Genomic DNA, 24,567 nt, shown 5'->3' with positions numbered 1-24,567 from the left:
CTTTGAAACCACCCCACACAGCCCCCATTCTGAGCCTGTGGGCACCTGGGTTCCTATCCCTCTTCTCTGCCCCTGGACAGCAGTGGAAGCAAGATTGAAACCAGGGCTGAGATGGGCTGAGCGTCTCCAGGCAGCATGGACAGTGGGGCACTGGGACAGAGCCAGAGACTCCTGCTGTGGAGCTGGGAAGTGAGGGTGGCAATGAGACTCATCCTGGGGATGAGGACTTGAGGGGGTGTGGAGTGGGGCTGCCTTGGGAACGGACCTCTACTCTCTCCTCTACCTGTGCTGTGGCTTTGCCAACACTGGCTGCTGCACATGGAGTGCATTCTAGGCAGGAAATGGGTAGTAACAACAAGTCTTGGAAGAGTTCGCCTTTGGCTGGTTTCCCCAGTGCTCCTCATACCCACCTTGTGCAGGGCAGCCTTGGGAGACCATCAGAGGGACCCTAAGCTCAGTCATGTAGGAGTCACAAGCAACTCACCAGAGACTACAAGCTCCAGGGGCTGACTGGGCAGTGACAACAGATATGGAGCTGAGTGCTGAGAGCCATAGCACCTGTAGGTCCTCCCGATGGCTGAGCTCACATCTCCCACAACCAGTTCTGCCTAGGACTGCTGAGCTCTGGACTTTAATCTCAGAGGCAGGTGGGAATCCACTAGCCCCTCCTTCGACAGAAGGATAGTGTCCATAGGATTCTGTGACTGACACAGCAGGGTCACATTCTCTCCTGAGGATACCGTGGGTCCTGGCTGCACCAAGAGTGAGGGTGTGGCAGGGAGCTGTCCTGGAAAGAAGGAGGTGGTGAGGGGTTGCCCCAGCTTGCTCTGAGCTGAGGCCTCAGCAGGGCTGTCTCTGAGGGCCCTTGCCCTCTGTCTGTCTCTGCTTCCTCTCACTCTGCTTCTCCTCTCCTCCCCTGAGTCTCTATTTCCTCCCTGATATCCCAGCCTCAGGCTTCAGCAGACCCTGTGCAGAGTCTGGGTCCCTGACTGAGCCCTGGGCTCCTCACTTGTGATCAGAATGTTCAGGGCATCAATAAGAACCAAGGACATGAAGGAGAGGCAGTGTCTACCATAGGATGTATACAGAGAAACCATTCCCAGACCCAGGAGGAAGTCACCCTAAATATGCCCAGTCTGGGGCTACAGACTGTGTGAGAATGTCTGCCCCTTTGTTAGACAGAATGAATCTGAAATAGCAGGGGTCAGAGCAAAACCTGAGGGTCAGGTTGTGTCCAGGGTGCAGCACAGGGCCCTGCTGTTTCAGAAGGGAGGGCTTCCTGGACAGGACTAGAGGGAGGAGGAGCCAGCCTGAGGGGCTGCTTCCTGCTATACCCCGGCCCTCCTGTGCTACCCTGTGATTCACACTGAGGTTTCTAACTTTGTGGATGTCCTGACCAATACTCTCTTCTAGGAATCCTCTGTAGTAGAGCCCCTGACAATTGTTTAGGAATGAAATGTGCTTGGGTCTAAGCAGGGACTTCCGTACCTGACACCAGGAGCTCCAGGGCATCTCTGGGCTCTGACAACATGTTTGGTTCCATACTGTAACAGCTATAACAATGTAATGTCCATCTCTGCATGGGGGTCACAGGGCCCACAAGGAACAGGGCCTGGGCCTGCCCACTGGCGCCTCACTGTGAGTCCAGAGTCCAGGAGAGCTTGTCTCCTCCTTCCTTAGTCAGAATGAACTGGTCAAATACCAGCTGTGCCCAACACTGGAGGATCACATCCCCTCCTGAGGTCACCAGAGGACTGGGCAGGGCTGAGAGGCTGGGCTTGCTGTAGACTCCTAGGAGAGAAGGAGGCAGCGTGTGAAATGGACCCACACCTCCCACACTGTGCCCAGGGCTGGGCTGTGAGAGGGGGACACCCCTGAGAGCAGACCCATTCCTGAGGGAAGAGCTTGCAGCTGGGACCCTGAGTGTCCTCTAATCTGTCACCAGCTGCTCCAGGGCATCACTGTGTTCTGACTGGCCAGAGGGGGCTTGGTAGTAACAGTGATATGGCCCTGCATGGCTCTCTTTCACAAACAGGATGGATAACTTGGCCAAATCCTTGAGTTGCACTGATGTTTGTCTTCTCCAGAGCAATTGGCTTTCCTCTTTGTACAGAGCATATTCCTGGGCCCCATGAGTCTCCTCACACCAGAGGGTCACAGCCTCCCTTCATGGTATCACGGATCCTGGCTCAACCCAGAGCCTAGGTTTGGGCAGGATCCTTTTGGGGAAATCACATCTGGGTCCCAGCAACTTCTTCCTTCCCTCAGATCCCAGCTCTCAGCCCCAGGACACTCTAGGCCTCCCAGCACCAGCCCATAGCTGCTGTGCTCCATCCCCACTGCCCAGCAGTGGTCCCTTGTCCCCAGGAGGAGGAGGGAACTATGACAGCTCGGTACACACTCACCTGCCTGTGCTGGGGTCCTGGGACCCAGACTCAGCCTTGGAAGAGAGTTCCCTGTGAGAGATTTGCCTGGAGCCTGAGCAGGTCCTGTGATCCCCAGAGTCTCCTGAGCCCTGGGTCTCCTCATGGACCAGGGACTTGCTGTTGGTTCCAGACTAGGGTTCCCATCCCCATGTTCCATTCTCACCAGTGTAGAGCAGGGCTGTGAGGGTGGTGATCATGGTGTCTCCTACCTCCAGGTGAGGCTGTGTGGATAGAGGAGACCACAGTTTGCTTTCACAGCTCAGCATTAGTTTCTGCCCTTCATAGGGCAGACACATCATGAGCCCCACAGGAAGCAGAACTGACATCCACCAACATCCGCCTCCTTTTCCCTAGGTCTCAGCCAGGCTGTTCTCTAGATTGATGTGGAGTTTCCCATCTTCCCAAGTGTTCCTCAGTGATCGTCACCTCACTGAGGGCCAGGACACAGCAGCTGATACACCCTGAGCCTTCACTTCTGAACCACTCCAGGTCACCCTTGGCTTGTCTGTCCTCTCAGAACATCCCATGAGTCTCCTCCCTTCCTCAGGGCTGCCACCTGCACAGGAAGTCATCCTTACACAGACTACCTTCTCTGAGCCCTGGAGATGCTCTGGGGAAGATGCAGGTTCATGCTGCAGGTGGAAGAATGCAGAGATACACTGAGCCCTGACAGGAGGAACCTCCATACAGGTCAGGGGCAGGGAGGAGACATGCCCACATCAGAGAGCTTGCAGGGCATTAGGAAAACTCAGGATGATTAGGAAGGTTTGAGGTAGGGATTCTCAAGGAAGAAGGAAGTCACTTGTATTAATGTGATTGAAAATCAACTCTTGCAGGTGTGAACTTGCTTCTTGTGAATTTTTCTAGTTCTTTGGAGTTCCTTGATAAATTGTTTATTTGAAATCGTTCCTGTTTTTACCAAACCAAAAACATAATTTTCTGACTTTAAGCTTTGTTTTATTACTTCTTTTACTACTTTGTTTATTACTTCTTTTGGTTTATTGTATGCAATTGTACTTTATTTTAACTTATTTGCTATGGGTTAAACTCAGGCCACTGAGCTGCATGCCAATCCTTTTTAAGTTTTATACAGGTGCAGCATTTCTCTAAGATGCCCAGGATGGCTCTGCCTCCTCTCCTCTCACAGGTCTTTTTAGATTTTTCCTTTGCGGTTGCTGTGAGACTCACAGCAGACCTGCTGCACTATACTTAGTCCATTCCACTCTCAGAAGTTTGCTTCAGGAGAGTCTGTCTTTTTTCCCTGGTCATACACTGTGTTATTGCTTAGTTGCTGACTTTAAGTCACTTATCTACTACCACATTTTATGGCTATAGATTTTTAAAATTTACTTTGTTGTTTATTTTTTTTTTTGAGATGTAATTTAGGCTTGAATTTAAGTTGTTTATATAGCCCAGGTTCACTGGAGCTCATGGTGATCCTCCTGCCTCAGCTCCCATCTGTGGAGAGATTCAGACATAGAGCTGGTGAATTATCTCACCTCCAAATTCTCTTGATTATAAAAGAAAAGTGTCCACAACACAGAATTAAACTAAATATTTTCCTCTCCTACTGATCAAGAAGCCAAAGTAAAAGTAATTTCTTTACTTTATTAGTGGTATGGGTCTCCCTGCTGTGAAGGCTTTCTAACCTAGCATCCCCTAAGGTCAAATCCAGGACTTGCACATTTCCATTGTGAGGTCCAGGGTGATGGAGGCCACTTACTGTGCTCCCCTTTGCTCATGAGGCTGTGGACTCCTCTAGTAATAGGCAAATCTAGTGGCTGTTTAAATCTGTACCAATACCAATGTTTATTTGTATCTGTAACATCTGTATCCTCTACATCTGTGTCCATTACTCCAGGAAATACACCTGACCTGCAGTGCTGTCATGGTTTATGTTTGTGTCCCCCAGGCCTCATGAGTTTGCATTATTCATATGTGATGGTTCATTGTATAGTGCTTGGATTGATGGTGTCAGTGCTCCACCCACATAGGGGTGGAGCCAGGATGTGATGTAATGGCAGGAGGAAGGTGTGTTTTTCTCTTTGGTGGTTTGAGTTTGCTGTTGGCGTCCGCCATGAAGTGCAGCCCAGCCATGCCTGCCTACCTGGGAGCCAACTGAGTGTGGACTGAAACCTCCAAAAACTGTAAGAAATAAACCTTTCCTTTCCCAACTTTGGGCTTCAGGTATTTTGTCTCAGCGACGAGCATAAAGTAACTAAGACAAGTGCTATACCAGTTCCTTGTCCTAGCATTTCTGAGGGGACTTTCCCATGTCTGTCAGCCCATCAGCACCCACTGCTGTGCTGGGCATAGCCCCCCATCCAGCCTTCACCCTGTATCACATGGCCCTGTGCTCCCTTCCCCTCTGAGTTCATGGGGAGCTTGTTGCTCTGACCTGAGAACAGGAAGTTGGATTTTCCAGGAAAGTCAGTCAGACATTCTGAGTTCTAAGACAGAGGTACTGTGAGCTCAGTCATCCCATACTCATCATAGGCATCAAAGCCAGTAAGGAAAATTTGTTGTCCTGTGCTGTCATTTTCCTCTAAGGAAAAGTGAGGGACATTTATTTGTGTTGATGTTATCTTCCCCAACTGCACAAGCTTAGAAGCATTTCTCCTGCACTTCTTTTGTGAATATTTGTTTTCCTTTTCAATGATAAAAGATTTTACTGACAAGTTTGTATTTATAGTGTGTGAATTCCAGTTACTATTGGTTGCTTTGATCATTATTTACTACTTTGTGAAAATTAATGCCATTAGGGAGGAGATTCCAGTCCGGCCCTGCCTGCCGCCTCTCCTGCCCGGGGACCACACTACCACCGCTACCAGCTGGAAGGAGAGGGCCCAGCCGAGCGGAGGGGACTCAGGTCTGCCACTGCCTCGTCTGGCCAAGGAGCACACCACAGCTGCTGGCCAGAAGGAGGGAGCTGGGCTGAACTGCTGAAATCTGCTCTGAGCTCACCTGCAGACTTCTTTTGATCTGGAGAGCACCAGCACTACTGCCACAGCCTGGAGGAAGGAGCATTCCTGCTGAGGAGGTTTGAGGCCTACTTAGGCCATAAGGGAACCTTCTATAAGCCTGGGGAGTTTTGCCATCCAAGGAGCTAGATTGTTACAAAACATCCTGTCCCTGGGAGATTATGAGATCCTTGCTCTAGGGGGTTGGGAGCCCACTGGGCTTGCAGCCACACTATACTGGGCTTAACAGGATTTGGGATTGCCTGGACCACACCAGGTGGCCTTCTATCCCTCAGGGGAGCTTTGCTATCAGAAGGGGAAACTGTGAAAATTGAGGAGGCTTTAGGTCTACCTGAGAGGAGCCTGGCAAGCCTCTTTTAATCCAGGGGCTCTGCTGCCCAGGAGGGAGCTACTACCAGAGGAGTCCTAAGAGCCCAGGACATAAGAGTCAATTTACAACACGACCAGGGGAAACTCTGCAACAGCACTTGAAACATAGTAATATAGGAAAATGACAAAACAAAAGACCAAAATGCAATCTCAAGCATCCAACCCATCCCAAGAAAGCCTAGGAGCCATGTACATAGAAGAAAACACATACCATATACCTGAAATACCTGAAACAATAGTAACTGAAATAAAGAAGCAGCTCCGGGAAGCTTTAAAGGAATTCAAACTAGAAATAATATATCAGGTAAAAGAAGAAATAATAAAAGAAATGAAGGAGATGCTGAACATATCTAAAGAAGACACAGCTAAAAAATTGGAGGAACCAAACAAAAAGATAGAATCTCTGGATGAACAATATAAGAAGCAAACAGAATATATAAAGCAGATGCAAAGAGATATACAGGAAATCAAAAACTCCATTGAAAGTTGTAAAAACTGTCTGAATGAATGTGAAGATAGAATTTCAGACCTCAATGAAAAGATTGCAGCCAGTGAACAGGAAAGGAAAGATATTTTAACATTAACAAGAAATCAGGAAATAACAATTCAACACAACAAAGAGGGACAACATAAGTTTGATAGGGATAAATGAAAAAGAAGGGGACAACATAAAGGACGTCAAGAGGATATTTAGAGACGTAATAGTTGAAAACTTCCCAAACATGAAATTGGAAACTGATATCAGGATCAATGAAGCATACAGAACTCCAAATAGCCATAACCAAAATAAAACTACACCCGGACATATAATAATCAGCATTCCAGAAATTGAACAAAAGAATAGAATATTAAAAGCTGTCAGAGGGGGCTGGGGATTTAGCTCAGTGGCATAAGCACCTGCCTTGCAAGCAGGCAGTGGTGAGTTCAATCCCTGATACCGATAAAAACGAAAAAGACACACACACCAAAAAAAGCTGACAGAGAGAAAAGACAGATCACCTATAAAGGAAAACCTATCAGAATCACAGCAGACTTCTCAACACAAACAATAAAGGCAAGAAGAGCATGGAGTGAAGTATTTCAAATCCTAAAGGAAAATGATTTCCAACCTAGACTGATGTACCCTGCAAAACTGTCCTTCAAAATTGATGGAGAAATAAGATACTTCCATGACAAAGAACAGCTGAAGAAATTCATGATCACCAAGCCAACCCTGCAAAGAATACTGAAAGACAGTCTAGATACCCTTAAGAAAAAACCACTTAACAAAGCAGACAATTAAATAGAACAGAAAGATAAAGATGCAACAGCAGAAATATAACATGTCAATAATAAACCAATATATAACAGTTATAACCATTAATGTAAATGGTCTCAATGCACTAATTAAAACAAATAGACTGGCAGAATGGATTAAGAAACAAAACCCAACCATATGCTGTCTACAAGAAACCCATCTAACCCAAAAGGTTACTCACAGACTGAAAGTCAAAGGATGGAAAAAAAATACTTCATGCAACAGGAAGCCAAAAAAAGCGGGGGTAGCTATTCTGTTTGCAGACAATGTGAACTTCAAACCAACAATGATCAGAAGAGATAAAGCAGGCCACTACATACTGGTTACAGGAAAACTTGAAGAGGAAGAGATAACTATCTTAAATATATATGCACCAAATTCCAAAGCACCCAGTTATATAAAACAAGTAATATCAGAAATGAAAAACCAAATTAGCAGTAAAACAATTATAACAGGAGATTTTAACACACTATTGACACCAATGGAAAGATCAACAAGACAGAAAATCTGTAAAGAGATAAAAGAACTGAATCACACCTGTGAACAAATGGAATTGATAGACATATACAGAGTATTCCGCCCAACAACAACAGAATACACATTTTTCTCAGCAGTACAGGGGTCATTCTCTAAAATAGATGATATATTAACTCACAGAACATATTTAAAGAAATGCAAAAGAGTTGAAATCATCCCCTGCATGTTATCAGATCATAGCACTATGAAATTAGTAATTAATGATAAAAGATACTGCAAAAATCCCACAAACAAATGGAAATTGAATAACACACCCGAGTAATCAGTGGGTCACAGAGGAAATTAAAGAAGAAATTAAACAATATCTACAAACAAATGAAAACACAAGTACAACTTACTGGAATCTGTGGGATGCAATGAAAGCTGTCCTCAAGGGAAATTTTGCACTGAGTTCCCACATCAGGAAAACAGAATGAATACAAATAAATAACTTGATGCTACACCTCAAACATCTAGAAAAAGAAGAGCAAGTCAAGCCCAAAGCCAAAAGAAGAGAGGAAATAATAAAAATCAGAGCAGAAATCAATGCAATAGAGACTAAGAAAACAATACAAAGAATCAATGAATCAAAGAATTGGTTCTTTGAAATAATAAATATAATTGATAAGCCCCTAGCCAACCTTACTAAAAAAATGGAAGAAAATGCTCAAGTTCATGCAATAAGCAAAGAAAAAGGTGAAATCACTACAGACTCTATAGAAATACAGAAGATCATCAACACCTATATCAAGAACCTTCACTCTCAAAGGTTTGATAACACAGAAGACATAGACAGATTTCCAGAAGCATATGAAGTACCAAAGCTAGGTCAAGAAGAAATAAAACTGCTGAGTAACCCAATTTCTATTATTGAAATCGAAATTGTAATTAAGTCATTACCTTCAAAGAATAGCCCAGGCCCAGATGGATTCACTGCAAAATTCTACAAGAAATACAAAGAAGACCTAATGCTGACACTCCTCAAACTCTTCAATGAAATTGAAAGGTAAACAATCCATCCCAAGTCATTCCTGGAAGCAAATATTACTCTAGTACCAAAACCTGAGAAAGACCCAACTGAAAAAGAGAACTACAGACCAATCTCCCTAATGAACACAGATGCAAAGATCCTCAATAAAATATTGGCAAATAGGATGCAGCAAGTCATCAAGAAGAGTATACACCATGACCAAGTGGGATTATCCCAGGTATGCAGGGATGGTTCAATATATGTAAATCAATAAATGTAATCCACCATATCAGTAGAGTCAAAGGTAAGAATCACATGATCATAGATGTGATCTATGATAACATTCTTGTTATTTTTAATCCATTCTGCCAGTCTGATCTATAGATGCAGAAAAAGCTTTTGATAAGGTACAACATTCATTTATGATAAGAACATTACAGAAAATTGGAATAGATTGTTTTTACCTCAACATAATAAAGGCCATCTATGACAAACCAACAGCCAGTATCATACTAAATGGCCAAAAATTGAAGACCTTTACTTTAAAATCAGGCAGAAGACAAGGATGTCCTCTGTCACTGCCCCTATTTAATATAGTACTGGAAATACTAGCCGGAGCAATTAGACATGAAAGAAAATAAAGGGTGTAAAGATAGGAAAAGAAGAAGTTAAATTATCACTATTTGCAGGTGATATGATACTCTACATAGAAGAACCCCAAAACTCCATTGAAAGACTCCTAGATATAATAAGTAAATTCAGCAGTGTGGCTGGATACAAACTCAATACTCAAATATCAATAGCATTCTTATACACTAACAACAAAATCACAGAGAGTGACATAAGAGAAGCCACACCCTTCACACTAGCAACCAAGAAAATGAAATATTTAGGAATTACTCTCACGAAAGAAGTGAAAGATGTATACAGAGAAAATTATAATACACTGAAAAATGAAATTGAAGATGATCTCAGAAAATGGAAAGACATCCCTTGCTCATGGATAGGAAGAATAAATATTGTGAAAATGGCCATTCTCCCAAAACTGTTATACAGATTCAATGCAATCCCAATAAAAATACCATCAACGTAACTCATAGATCTCGAGAAATCAATCCTAAAATTCATCTGGAGTGAGAAGAGACCTAGAATAGCAAGGACAGTTCTAAGCAGCAAAGGTTAGGCAGGAGGTATCACAATCCCTGACTTGAAGTTATACTACAAAGCAACTGTGGTAAAATCAACATGGTACTGGAATCAAAACAGAGCTGAAGACCAATGAAATAGATTGGAAGATACAACCACAACTACAAACACACTCAAACACCTTATCTTTGATAAACAGGCCAAACAGGTTCACTGGAAGAATGACAGTCTCTTTAATAAATGGTGTTGGAAAAACTGGCTCTCCATATGCCGAAAAGTGAAACTAGACCCATGACTGTCACCATATACTAAAATAAAATCTAAATGGATCAAAGATCTAAATATTAAAACAGAAACACTAAATCTATTGGAAGACAAATTGGGTAAAAACCTTGAAGACATAAGGGTCGGTAGAGAATTCATGAACAAGACTCAAACTGCACGGGAAATACTTTCCAGAGTCAATAACTGGGATCACATCTTATTAAAAACTTTCTGCACATCGAAAGAAATCTCTAACATAGTGAAAAGAAAACCCACAAACTGGGAAAAAATCCTAGTTAACTGCTCCTCAGACAAAGGACTTCTGTCTAAAACATATAAAGAATTAAAAAAAATCAGACCCCCAAAATTCAAAGACCCCATCCAAAAATGGGCATCTGAGATGAATAAACAATTTTCAGATGAAGAAATACAAATGGCAAATAAATATATGAAAAAATTTTCAGCATCACTAGTCATTAGAGAAATGCAAATTAAAACCACACTGAGATTTCATGTCACTGCTGAAAGAATGGCCAAGATCAAGAAAACCACCAACAACAAATGCTGGAGAGGCTGTGGGGAAAAAGGAACCCTCCTGCACTGTTGGTGGGAGTGTAGACTAATGCAACCATTGTGGAGGTTAGTCTGGAGATTTCTCAGAAAACTGGGACTGAAAGCCCCATTTGACCCAGCTATTCCACTTCTAGGCATAATCTCAGAAGAACTGAAAGCATCATACCACAGTGATGTATGTGCGCCCATGTTTATAACAGCACAATTTGTAATAGCTAGATCTTGGAAACAACCTAAGTGTCCATAAACTGAGGAATGGATAAAACAGTTGTGGTATTTTTATACAATGGAGTACTACTCAGCTATAAGGAATGATCACATTGAGATATTTATAAATAAATGGATGCAGCTTGAGACCATACTCATAAGTGAAATAAATCAAACTCACATGTATAAATACCAAATAGTTTCCCTAGTGTAAGAAACGATAAGAATACATGAAAGTACGTGGTAATCATGATTCCCAGTCACACTGGTTTGAAGCCATATATTGTTTTCACTCATTAATTGGGATGGTTTTAATCTGGGTTGTTTTATTTTATTGACTCTGATATTATAAATAACTATTTTGAAGAAAATAAGAGCGTAATAGCTAGCGCTGATTTAATATCATCCTGTTTTGTAGCCCCATCAGGTTGTTGTTCATTTGTTTCCGTTGGTTCTAACATGTTGTATCTTATTATATCTTAATGTATGCAATAGTATAAGCAAAATTTTTATAGACAAAGAGATAGTATAGAAATTGATGTTTGGTTTCTGCTAGCTGGTTCTAAATACCCTGCAATAATTTCATTCTCTTGAACGGTTTCACACTGTCTTGATAAGTTTGATGCTATAGTATACCGGTGTTGTTCTATTGATATGTTCTTTTTTATCTCAATCTCCCCCCCCCTTTTCTTCCCTTTTTAAAAAATTGATTTATTTCTTAGTATCTTTTAACTAAAAGGAAAACTAAATTAAAAATAGTGCAGTAGATTATAGTAACTTTTTTGTTTCCCTATTAACGTGATTTAAACCCCTGTATTGTTCTCCGCATCTTGTTCTGACTGATTTTATTTTATTCTGTTTTGCTTAATAGTATCAAGTTTGAGGGTATAGGCAACCATTTGGAAGGCAACCAGATGATATTCTATGATGCCTGTTATTGTTTGACTATTATCTCCTTTGGAATCCTGTAAGCTCTCCAATGTGTGTTTTATTGGTCTTCTGTACCGTTTTGTTCAGTTCTTTTATACCAGCTGATGTAGGCTACTCTTTTCAGGATAACAAGAGGCATAATGGTAACCACTGTTGATCACCTAGTAATCCTTTTTTTTTTTATTATATACTATGTCCATCCTCCTGATCTAACTGACTCTGTTTTGCTTTGTCACATTGGGTTTTTCTTTGATCTGTCTTGTTTTGTTTTGTATTGTTTTTTGTTTTTTGGCCTTTTAAAGATCTTTTTTATTTTCCTCTTCAAAGAAAAAGTTATAAAAACTGTGGGAGTAATGGAATCTAAAATGTATGATTGTTAGCATAACTAAGAGAGGAAGGAAAGTGATCTAAAGGATATAACTGCAAGTATATTTAAATGTGTAGGATAGAGAACCATATTGCTGAATTTTTCTTGGATCATTGAACAGAACTGACTGCAATCTCACTGTATTAATGTCCACTTTGTATGCTTTAATTTTGTAATCTGGACAACTGTTTGTAAGATGACAATATGTGATCTGTTAACTGGTGAATTCTTACTGTATATTTTTTTTCTTGAAATTCTGTATTACTTCTAGCCTTTTACTGTTTTGCTTTGTTTCATTTTGTTTTTCTCTTTAAATAAAAAAATTAATGCAATTATTACAAAACCAAAAATCATTGAATGTTTTGTGTTTTCTACTTCAATTTATTTAAAGTTGTCATTTACTCTAAACTGTAGATATGTCATGAACTTGATGTTTGTTTTTAATTTTATAATAAATGTGATCACTTTGTGATGTCCTTGGTTGAGTCTTAGTTATTGTTGTCATAATTAACTTATTTAGTATTCAGATGTGTTGGTGTAGCCACCTCGGACCATAAGGTGAGGTGTTGTCTAGAACATCGCAGGGTCCCACACCACAACCCCAGGCTGCCCACTGTCTTTAGCTGAGTGTGCACAGGGCAGCTCCTGTACCTCCTGAGGCCCCAATGTGCCAGTCTTTACACTGTGGGGTCTGAGATCTCTCCTGAGATGCTGAATGACTAGGCGAGTGTACACACTAGGAACAGTTAAGGACTCCTGTTCCTGGAAGAAAGGGCCTGTGGTTGGCTCCCGTCTGGGCATATGTTAGTCTTTGGGGACCCTGAGTCAGCTGCCTGGGGGAGGAAAGAGTGGAGATGAGAATGAGGTGCAGGCTGGAAAAGCCTGGGAAGCTGCCTGTGATGAAACTCACCTATCTGTCCCTCTGCCTGCTCTCTGCTGAGGGTGTGTCCTTCAATCCAGGAAAGGCTTTGACTTGAGTTCAAGAGGAAACCCCCAACTGGAGGTCTGGAGGCCTGGACCTGTGTGTCGGTCACTTCCTGGGAGTCCTGGTGCTCTGGGCTCTGCAGCAGGGAGACAGTGACAAATGCTGCTCCTTAACTCTGCTCTGCACCATCAGTCAAGTGGAGAGAATGCCAAGTAGTGAGGCTTCTCTGAGTTTCTCAGGGTAGAGTCACAGTGCTTGGTGGGTGAAGAGATTCTACGCACTGGGACAGTGGCTAGAGTTAGCTAGAGAGCCCAGCTCTGAGATCTCAAGTGCACTTGGGGTGAGCAGGGTGACTGCTCCCCTGACAGGAGGCTCAGGGTCCTCACACCAAGAAGTACACAGACAAAATGGGCCCATGGTCCCTGTGCTCCTGTCTGAAACTTCATATGGGGAGCTGCCAGAGGGCCTCTGAGAGGTGACTTGTGGCCAGAGAAGTGTGACCCGAGCACAGGGAAGCAGGAGGGGAACCTGCAGTGGGAACAGCATTACCTGGTGGATGGATCAGGAATAGTCCAGAGTCACATGAGCTATGGGCAGCACTGGGAGTGGCTGTGGAATTGGTCTAAGAGTGGAATCTGGAAAATTGGGGAAGAGCAGGCAGGAGACAGCACAGAGTGCTGAGAGAGAGGAGTTTAACTGGGGTTCTGGTGAGCATCAGAATCTGGGCAGAAGTGGAGACAGTGAATGCGACATTCAGGAGGCTTCAGATAGAAACAAGCACTGCTTCAGGAAGTGGATCAAAGACTGTTTTTTCAGCAGTTTGGGGGAGCTGTTGACTTTTTGTCAAACTAAAATTTAAACAGCTCATGTATGCCAAAATTTGCAAGTGTGACAGAAACACTAAGAAAAACCCATATAGGATCAGAAGAATGTATTAGGAAACGTGGAAGAGAACACTAATTCCAACGGTTAGGGAGCTCCTAATTCAGAGTAAAGGCTAGTGTTTGTTCTGCAGAGACACTGATTCCAGGGAAGAAGAGGGATGAAGGGAGACTTAGGCAATCAGCAGAAACCTGCTTCCAGAAAGCGGCTATGGATGCTGGACTCAGAACAGGTTCACAGCCTCTGTCTCAGCAATTTCCAGGAGGGCAGGAGGTATGAGACAGTGCAGGAGGGATTCTGATTGCTGCCTGATGCCAGGAGACAAAGTCGTCTTGCCATCAATGTCAAATATCATGGCCTGTGAATCTCCCAGATCCATGAAAAAATGAACCTGTGATTTTAAATACCCACCACTGACGTAGAGCAGAAAGGAAGATGCCACAAAAGAAAAGGGCCAAATTTCTGTTTTTTTACCCTGCAACCTCCACTCCCCTGTGTCGTATGAGCTCCTGAGTTCTGGCAGATGTGCGCAACGAGCTGAAGTTAAGCTGTTGTATATTTATTCTAATTTTAATGTAAGTGATACCACGACTGGGCACTGCCCTATGTGATAGCTCAGATACAGAATACTCATCATCACTGTGAAACTTTACTGGATAATTTGAAGAAAGAATGAGCTGGTCACCAAGCACTATGAGATTATTATAGGAGCATTTCAGAATGTTTAGCCACCTGCGGTAAGGTCTTGAGTGCGATTTACATCCTTACAAGGTTTGACATCACTAATGGAGTCACAGGAGGCTGGGTTTCACTGAGGGACTCTGCAGTGTTAAACCTGATCCTACTCTGTGCAGATTGGCCTGGTGCCACCTCAACAAGGAGCAGGATCACCATGGAGGAAACCTGTCCAGGAAAGGCAAAGGCCCTTGCTCAAGGTCTCTGTGGGCTCAGATCCCTGGGTGGCCTGGCCTCCTCATGGGGTTGTGGGTGCTAAGTTCCAGGTGATGCTGGGCTCCGTTCACAGTCCTGGGTGCACAGAGCAGTGAGTGAACCCTGCTGTGAGGGTTTCGAGATCCCACGTCTTTGTCACCTCCTGTGTCTTTGGCTGCAGGGTCCTGTAGGAGGAAAGGGAGGGATAAGGGCCCAAGACTTCATCCATGAATGTAGCACTATGGGATGTGTGGGTTGGTAGCTGTGGGGAGGCTGTCAGTTCAGGGAGCTGCTGTCCCACCCACCATCTGGGATTCTTTGTGCTGTGGTGTCAGATATAGAACGGCGCTCAGTGAGTTTGTTGTTTAGAAATCCACTGTGGAGCTCAGAGATGAGGGTCCCAACCTGTGTGAGCATGGCTGACCACACAGCATCACATCATCCCAGGGATACCAGGGCTTAGCCAAGCTGCTAGAAAGATTGTCATGGCCATGGGCAAGAGCAGAAAGTCCTGGCTTAGAAAGGGAGTTTGAAGCCATTCTCGCCCTCACGGCCCTCAGTGGTTTCTTCACTTGCATCCCTGAGAGATTTTTCCACCCCAGAGCATCTATATGTCCAGCGCTGCCTGATGTTTGTACTTCGTGCAGCTCATCCCATCATGGGCACTACAGGACTCCCAGAACAGCGATTTCTTTCAGAGTGCTGGTCAAACCTGAGCCAACGTTCTCTTCACAAATTTCTTTATTAAGAGTAATATGTGTGGGAGAAGAAGAGTCTGAAATCTCCCAGATTCGAGCAATGGAAGTCAAATGTGCAATTATGTATCACAATTCTTTCACAGATTTTCCTCTCAGACTGTGCAGCAGCAAAGCCCTATATCTCGTCATCCTGGACAGGCTGGAGAAGAGCAGGCAGCTCCTGGCCTTCACAGGAGTCTTATTTGCCAGCTCTGGGGCTTCCTCCTTACAAGGTGACTCCAGCTCCCCCCCGGACCCCAGACTGAGCATCACAGGCTCCCACATGAGACTGGCTTAGCACAAGGCAGAGCCATTTCCGCTCACTGAACAGAATGAGACCCTCAGATACTGGGAAACCTTGCCCATATCCTGCCAAAAGATCCATTGGCAAGTCTTCTATGTCACCTGCTGCCACCCCATATTTCCCAGGTGGGGAGCCCTTTGTATTTCATAGGTGAGCAGGGACAGGGGGTGTGCAACATGTGTCTCAGAGGACCTGAGCCAGACAACATCCTGGAGAGACAATCACATGGGAGGGACCCGTGCCCATGGGGACCATGCTTTATGACTGTGCTGGGTCCTGGGTGTTGGTCTTGGTCAGTATGGATGGGCACCAACAGTGCATGAGCTCAGCCTCTAAAGATTTTTGTAGACCCCGTGTCTCGGGACAGACTTCTCCACTGTGACCCTCTGCTGCCTTCTCTTCCAGGATTTATAAGACACAGAAGGCTGACTGATTTGGGGCATGTTTTTTCTTCTGCAAGACAGGACATAGGAACAAAGAAAATATAGAAAACAAACAGGGTGTGACTATCAAGCCCCAGGTCACACTCTGCAATGTTTACCACTTGCTGCCCACACAGGTAGATTACCAGCTCCTTCTCACCATAGCACAGTGGAGGCAGGGGCTTAGAAACTTTCAGATGAGGCTGAGGGCGCAACAGCTCTAACCAAGGCCACACCAAAACCATGGTCAAGGAATCTGTGTGTGTACACTGCACATCCCGTACTGCTGCACCCAGAACCATAGGGAGACGTTGCTGTGTACTCACTGCTCTGAGAGACCCGGATGTGATTCTGCTCCTCTAGGCAGCATCCCCTGCCACATGAGCATAGTGATCAATATCCATATATGGACAAGTGATATAATAAATGCACTCTGTTAATGTATCTCCTTCATAGCTTACAGTTTTAGAGTATTACGGTATTGATCTAGCTTCTATTTCTGTATTATCCTGGATCACTATTTTTACTTGTTTTGTACATTTCCAATCCTTTTCCCACACTCTGTCAAAGGTTCACCTTTAGTTCTCCTGTTCTTTGTGTGATTTGCTATGTTAGCATTTCTTTAAAATCTTTGAAAACTAACTACTTTCTGTCCACTGTACTTTACTTATGATGTCAGTGAAATTAGTAATATATCTTCAGTGAACATGTAATATTTTTGCAAATTTGGTTCTGTTTTGCATGGTTTCATTTTTTTAGAGAAAATCACAGTGCAACTAATTTCTTAGAGCTTTTACTATATTTTCATTTCTGTCATTTTATGAATAATTCCTATTCTTATAAACAGTTATTTACTATAGACATTAATTAAAGGTCATCTTTTTTTCCCCAATGATCAAACCCACATCCTCGCTTTTGCCAGGCAGGTGCTCTAATGCTGACCTATACCCCTGGTCCAAGGCTTTCATTTTTGATGGTACTAGAGAAGTTTAACTTCTGCTTGATCATCATGATTTTTCACTTTGACAGACGAGAGCTGCTCTATAGATGAGAGCATGGAGCAGGTAGCACACTGAGCAGTGAAATTATCCTGTCTTCAGCCAGAGGAAGATGCACAACACAGCTCTTCAGAGCTTTCCTGTGCTCAGTAGAGAATTTCTTCACCAATCTCTTTATCTTGAAAGAGAACATAATTTGACCAAAAGAAGAATGAAAACATCCTCATCCACCTCTGTGTGAGGTGTGGTCAGCATGGTGTGAACAGATCTTCACGACTCATTTCTCCTGAATCTACATTAGGAAGCCTGGCTGACATCTCTCCACTTCCCCATCACAGCTCTTCTTTACTGCAGTCATCAAAATGATACTGCACACTTGAGATTTGCAAAGAGCCTGAGACAGTGTTTTCATAACAGGAAAAAATGTAAAATGTGAAAAAAATTGTTCAAAATGAAAGAGAAACTGGAATAGGGCAAAGCAAAAAAGAAGGGATATGATAGTTAAGGTAGTTATACTACTAATTTCTTTTTGTTCATTGAAAAGAATGACTTGTGCTAATAGGTTATGAATAATTCATACCTACATCTTTTACTCAAGTAATCAAAAAGTAACAATACTCAATTTATTGAGCATGTTTGCTCCCCTATTATCCTGTATGAAATTTTAGTTTTTTCCCCTATGCAATAAAATTATAAATCAATAAATAAAGGCAGAAAAAAAGAGAAGAAAATACACAAATGCTCTCTGCAGGGATGTTACTCTAGTGTGTGACAATCAGATAGATTGTGGTAATATTTTACACTGCACTTGTATTGAAGACAACAACTTCTGTATCTCAAATACACCGAAGTCTTCTCAGTTATGTGATAGTAAGGCTCGTAATGAAGCTGGACAATATCTCACTTCAAGTACATCGTGTTGTTGACTGCTCTTTATCTTTTTTCATTAACAATTCATCGTATGTAAATATCATATTAAATGTTCACACCAAGTGAGGATCTTGGGTTTTCTTGCAGTGAGAGGGCTTTACTCTTATGGAATATTCAAGGATTTCAGTTTTGGACCATGTTGTGCAAGTTTAAATTGTGTACTAAAGACAGCCTGATATACATATATCTATAATTTATTAATTTGTGTTTGTTTGAATAAAAGGCATGACAGGTGTCACTATATGGTTATTGCTACCCCCTCCCTTGACACCCAGTTTCCTCCTCAGGCAGTGTAGTCCTGGACCCTAACACTTCAGCTGTTCTTGACTCATCCTCTTCTCTCCCTTCTTGGCTCTGGTGTTATGAGCACTCAGCTGGGATCTCCCTGTGTCTAATGATGGCTCAGGTGACTGCTTTGTACCCCTTGGCACATTTTTGCAGAAGGATCTCTCATGTTGTGCAAAGCACATTTAAAAGTTTCCATCAGCTGAGGTGATTCAGAAATAGAAAATGTCTTCAGAACTTTATCTATCACCTGAGTTCAAATAGCCCAACCTGCTCATGAGTTCCTCTGTCAACTTACTTTATTGAGTTGAAGTGTACTGTAATTGTTTCTACCATTGGTGCACTTTAGTTTCTTTCACAGATGTTAGTATATTAAAAAAAAAAGCCTGGAAGATGGCAGATTAAAACTCATGAGCATAACACAGCCTCTCTATGACCAGAAAGCCAGACTCCTGGGAAACAATGACTTACAGAAGTGGAAAGGAAACATAGCTACGGGAATCGAGGAAGAACAATCAAAGAAAACTGGAAATCACAGAGGAACTGGAAAACTGAACAAAATGCAGAGAAAAGAGAGTAGCCTGAATGATAACCCAAAAGCTTGAGAAGGGATCTTGTCTTTGCAAACACGTGGTAAATCTTTACAGGCTTGGAGGACTCAGGGAGAAACAATGGATTGAACTGGCAGTGCTAGCCCCCCAAAAATCCTGTTGTTGTGGTAAACTGAAAACACAAATTTTCAGTTTTACTCTGAAAGTAATGTCTTTCACATGGTTTGTTAAAACTGGAGAAGAGATTCATTGCAGCCTCTATCACATTTGAGAGTGATTAATCATGATGCATTTTGGGAACTGATTAATGGTTTAGGACTAAACTGTTCCAGGAATGAGATGTCACAATGTTACTGTGTTCAGGTTTTCTAGTTCACCCTACCACGCCTGCTGGGTTGGAAACAGCCAGAAGACACAGTCGCAGACATAGACTCCATGAGAAGATTAAGCAAGACTGAGCTCAGCTCATGTATGACATAGTGGTGTGTGCCTTTTGTGATAAGCCATCCTGTTTGCATGTGACTTTCTGAAAGGTCCACATGTGAAAGTGCTGGCATTAAGCCAAGTAGACTCCCTGAACCCCTTGTTACCTCAGAAGGCACAGAACTTGGAGATCTGTATCTTTTTCCCATAAGCCAATGTGATCAACATCGTTTCATCTTGGACAGTTGCCACATCTGGGGGTATATGGACAGAGAGAGCTCTGAGGCAAAGGGGGGTTCACACGACCACAGATCACGAAGCTGGGTGAAGATAGCAGTGACATGGGGCACACAGGGTCACAAACACTAAGAGTGGCTAGAATGAATACAATCATAAAAGGAGACACCACATCATTGATTGACACTGCACAGTAGGAAGTGCGGGACAGAACTCAGCATACACACAGAAGAAGTGGGTAGAAAAGAATAAGCTCTTGCTGTGACTCACTGCTCCCCAATATCTGTGTAGTCCGTCCTCCTGATCTTGGGAAGAAACCACCCACCCAAACCGAAGGGGGAATTTCTTTGTTGTTGTTGTTTGTTTTGTTTTTCTTTTATTCTTTGTTTTATTATTTTTATTTTTTCTTTTCTGTTTTGATTTAATTTTTTCTAGTACTTTTACCCTAATAATACTAATTCCTTTCATTCTACAACTGGATATTTTGCCTTATATTTCTCATCCCCTTCTTATCTAGCTTTATGAATTCTTCTCTACTGTTAATGATGCTAGAGTTAATGTATTGACTAGATATTTGTTGAATGTCAAAATGTGGTTTCTTTTGACACATACATTTCTCAGTAGATCTGTTTTCTAGGTTTTAGAGTGGCATAGCTATGGGTTTTATTCATTGTTATGACATGTTAATACGTGAGTAGTTTAGGATCTATTATTTTCACTGATTTCTTTCACATTGTTACTAGTGATATGATAAGCCTGTTCAATGGTTTTCACTTTAGGCTAATAATGGTCTTTATATCAGAAACAATAGAGCAGTCGTTCTCTCTTCTTCGTGTGATGGTAAGGATCAAACCTCCATCAGAGGGCTGGACTCTATGAAACCCATCAAATACTAGGCTTAATAGGGTGCAAATGAGTGTTAACCCACATGCAAAATAAAACTCAAAATACATCCCAGGAAGACATGGTTATTTCCAAGTCCCCACCACTATGAGTACTCAGTGAGGGTTCTCTCTCATGTGTTTAGCTCCTGGCTGCATGTGGGTCTTTCTCTAGCTGTGTCAAGCTTGGAATAGTGGAATTCTGAGGACCATGAGGACCAGGTCAGCCAGGCCCATCCAGATGAGATTGTCCACTCTGTGATCCTGAGGTTTGCAGTAGCAGTTAGTGACAAAGAGGTCAGAGAAGACAAGGATTGCCTCAAGATTCCTGAATAACCACCAGGGCACTTGCTTCCCTAAAGAAGATTTCACCTTGCGAATGGAGCTACATAACTGAGAAGTATTTTTTTTAAATTTTTTTTTATTTAAAGAGGGAAAAAAAGAAAGAACATAAAAAACAAAGCAGTAAAAGGGTACAAGTAATACAGAATTTCAAGAAAAAAAATATACGTAAGAAATCACCAGTTAATAGGTTACCTATTATCTTCCCAGAAACAGTTGACCAAATTACAAAATTAATGCATATAAAGTGGACATTCATACAGTGATATTGGAGACAGTTCTGTTCAATGATCCAACAAAAGTTCAGTAATATGGTTTTCCATCCTACACACTCTAACATACCTGCGGTTATATCCCTTAGTCCACTTTCTTTTCCTCTCTTTTTTACAATAACAATTAGACTTTTTGGGTTTTATTATTCCCACAGTTCTTATTACTTTTTTTGAAAAGAATAAAACCAAACATGACTAAGCAAAACAGAGTCAGTTAGAACAGAAGGGTGGGCATAGCACATACAGATATATGTGCAAAAATAGAATACCAGGTGATCAAAAGTGGTTACCATTGTGCCTCTTGCTGTTTTTAAATTGAGTTGCCTATATCATCAGGTATAATAGAATTGATCAAAACAGTACAGAACAAGACCAATAAAACCTATACTGGAGACCTTACAGGACTTCAAAAAAAGATAATAGTCAAACCATAATGGGCATTATATATATCTTATTGCCTTCAAAGTGGTTGCCTATACCCTCAAACTTGATACTATCAAGCAAAATAGAATATAGAATAATCAGACAGAACAAGATGAGGAGAGCAATACTGGGATTCAAATCAGGTTAATAGGAAAACAAAAGTTACTGTAATATGTCCCGCTATTTTTTAATTTAGTTTTCCCTTAATTAAAAAAATGAGAGAATAAATTAATTTTAAAAAGGGGGGAGATTGAGATAAAAGAGGACATTGTAACAGAACAACACAGGTCAGAACCGAGCAATTTAACCATCATTATGTTTCACCACCAGATAATCTAACATAATAGTAGTCACCATAGTGCCTCTTTCCTTGAATTATTTGAGTGTAACTTCATATGCTATAGCATCAAGCACATCAAGACAGTGTGAAGCCCTTCAAGAGAATGAAAGAATTACATGGTATTTAGAACCAGCTAATAGAAAACGAACAAAGGTTTCTATATTATCTCCTTGCCTATAAAGAATTTTGTTTATACTATCGCATATAGTAAAATATAGTAAGATACAACATGTTAAAATCAGTGGAAACAGATGTTCCACAGCTCGATGGGACTTCAAAACAAGATGATATTAAATCAGTGCTAGCTTTTATTTTGTGTTGTTTTGTTCAAAATAGCTATTCGTACTATCACAGATACTAAAATCGAATAACCTAGGTTAAAACCATTGCAATTAATGAATGAAAATATTATATAGCTTCAAGCCAATATGGTTCAGAATCATGATTACATCATACTTTTATGTATTCTTATCATTGCTTACACTAGGGAAACTGTTCGGTATTTATACATGTGAGTTTGATTTATTTCACTTATGAGTATGGTCTCAAGCTGCATCCATTTATTTATAAATGTCTCAACGCGGTCATTCTTTATAGCTGAGTAGTACTCCATTGCATAGGCATGGGTCTAGTTTTTGGTTTTGGCACATGGAGAGCCAGTTTCTCCAACACCATTTGTTAAAGAGACTGTCCTTCTTCCAGTGAACATGTTTGGTCTCTTTATCGAAGATAAGTTGGTTGAGTGTGTTTGTAGTTGTGGTTGTATCTTCTAATCTATTCCACTGATCTTCGGCTCTGTTTTGGTTCCAGTACCATGTTGATTTTACTACAGTTGCCTTGTAGTATAACTTCAAGTCAGGGATTGTGATACCTCCTGCCTTGCCTTTGCTGCTTAGGACTGTCCTTGCTATTCTAGGTCTCTTCTCGCTCCGGATGAATTTTAGGAGTGATTTCTCGAGTTCTATGAGGTATGTTGATGGTATTTTAATTGGGATTGCATTGAATATGTATAAAAGGTTTTGGAGGATGGCCATTTTCACAATATTTATTCTTCCTATCCATGAGCAAGGGATGTTTTTCCATTTTCTGAGATCATCTTCATTTTTATTTTTCAGTGTATTATAATTTTCCCTGTATAGGTCTTTCGCTTCTTTTGTGAAAGTAATTCCTAAATGTTTCAGTTTTTGGGTTGCTAATGTGAAGGGTGTGGTTTCTCTTATTTCTCTTTCTGTGACTTTGTTGTTAGTGTATAGGAATGCTATTGATTTTTGAACATTGATTTTATATCCAGCTACATTACTGAATTTATTTATTATATTTAGGAGTCTTTCAATGGAGTTTTGGGGATCTTCTCTATAGAGTATCATGTCATCTGCAAATAATGATAGCTTAACTTCTTCTTTTCCTATCTTTATGCCTTTTATTTCTCTCTCTTGTCTAATTCTCTGGCCAGTATTTTCAGTACTATACTAAATAGGAGCAGTGATAAGAGACATCCTTGTCCTGATTTTAAAGTAAAGGCCTTCAATTTTTGGCCATTTAGTATGATATTAGCTGTTGGTTTGTCATAGATGGCCTTTATTATATTGAGGTAAAGACCATCTATTCCAATTTTCTGCAAGGTTCTTATCATAAATGAATGTTGGAATTTATCAAAAGCTTTTTCTGCATCTATAGAAATGATCATGTGATTCTTACTTTTGGCTCTATTGATATGGTGTATTACATTTATTGATTTACATATATTGAAACATCCCTGCATGCCTGGAATGAATCCCACTTGGTCATGGTGTATGATCTTCTTGATGATTTGCTGCGTCGTATTTGCCAATATTTTATTGAGGATTTTTGCATCTGTGTTCATTAGGGAGATTGGTCTGTAGTTCTCTTTTTCAGTTGGGTCCTTCTCAGGTTTTGGTACTAGAGTAATATTTGCTTCTAGGAACGATTTAGGAAGGATTCCATCCCTTTCAATTTCACTCAAGAGTCTGAGGTGTGTTGGCATTAGGTCTTCTTTGTATTTCTTGTAGAATTCTTCAGTGAATCCATCTGGGCCCGGGCTCTTCTTTGTAGGTAAAGATTTAATTGTGTTTTTGGTTTCATTAATGTAAATTGGGTTATTCAGCAGTTTTACATCTTCATGATCTAGCTTTGGTACTTTGTATGCTTCTAGGAATCTGTCTATTTCCTCTGTGTTATCAAACCTCTGAAAGTAGAGGTTTTCAAAATAGGTGTTGATGATTTTCTGTATTTGTATAGGATCTGTAGTTATTTTCCTCTTTCATTCCTTATTGCACAAATTTGAGCCTTTTCTTTCATTTTTTAAATAAGTTTGGCTAGGGGCTTGTCAATTTTATTTATTCTTTCAAAAAACCAACTCTTTGATTCATTGATTTTTTTTTAGTCTCTATTGCATTGATTTCTGCTCTGATTTTTATAATTTCTTTTGTTCTTTTGGCTTTGGGCTTGACTTGCTCTTCTTTTTCTAGATGTTTGAGATGTAACGTCAGGTTATTTATTTGTATTAGTTCTGTTTTCCTGATGTGGGTACTCAGTGCAATGAATTTTCCTCTGAGGACAGCTTTCATTGCATCCCACAGATTCCTGTAAGTTGTATTTGTGTTTTCATTTTCTTGTAG

The 24,567-nt window shown here is 41.4% G+C and overlaps 1 pseudogene; it reads right to left on the bottom strand.

Annotated features, from left to right (window-relative positions):
* Positions 1-1,116: 1,116 nt before the first annotated feature.
* The window catches only part of LOC100717447 (leukocyte immunoglobulin-like receptor subfamily A member 6), a 45,407-nt pseudogene continuing 21,956 nt past the window's right edge, over positions 1,117-24,567 (bottom strand).

Source organism: Cavia porcellus, unplaced genomic scaffold, assembly GCF_034190915.1.
Source record: "Cavia porcellus strain 051 isolate PalLab524CR breed Dunkin Hartley unplaced genomic scaffold, mCavPor4.1 scaffold_7, whole genome shotgun sequence".
NCBI lineage: Eukaryota > Metazoa > Chordata > Mammalia > Rodentia > Caviidae > Cavia > Cavia porcellus.
Note: the sequence above shows the minus strand (reverse complement) of the source record. Positions and strands in the feature narration are given on the sequence as shown.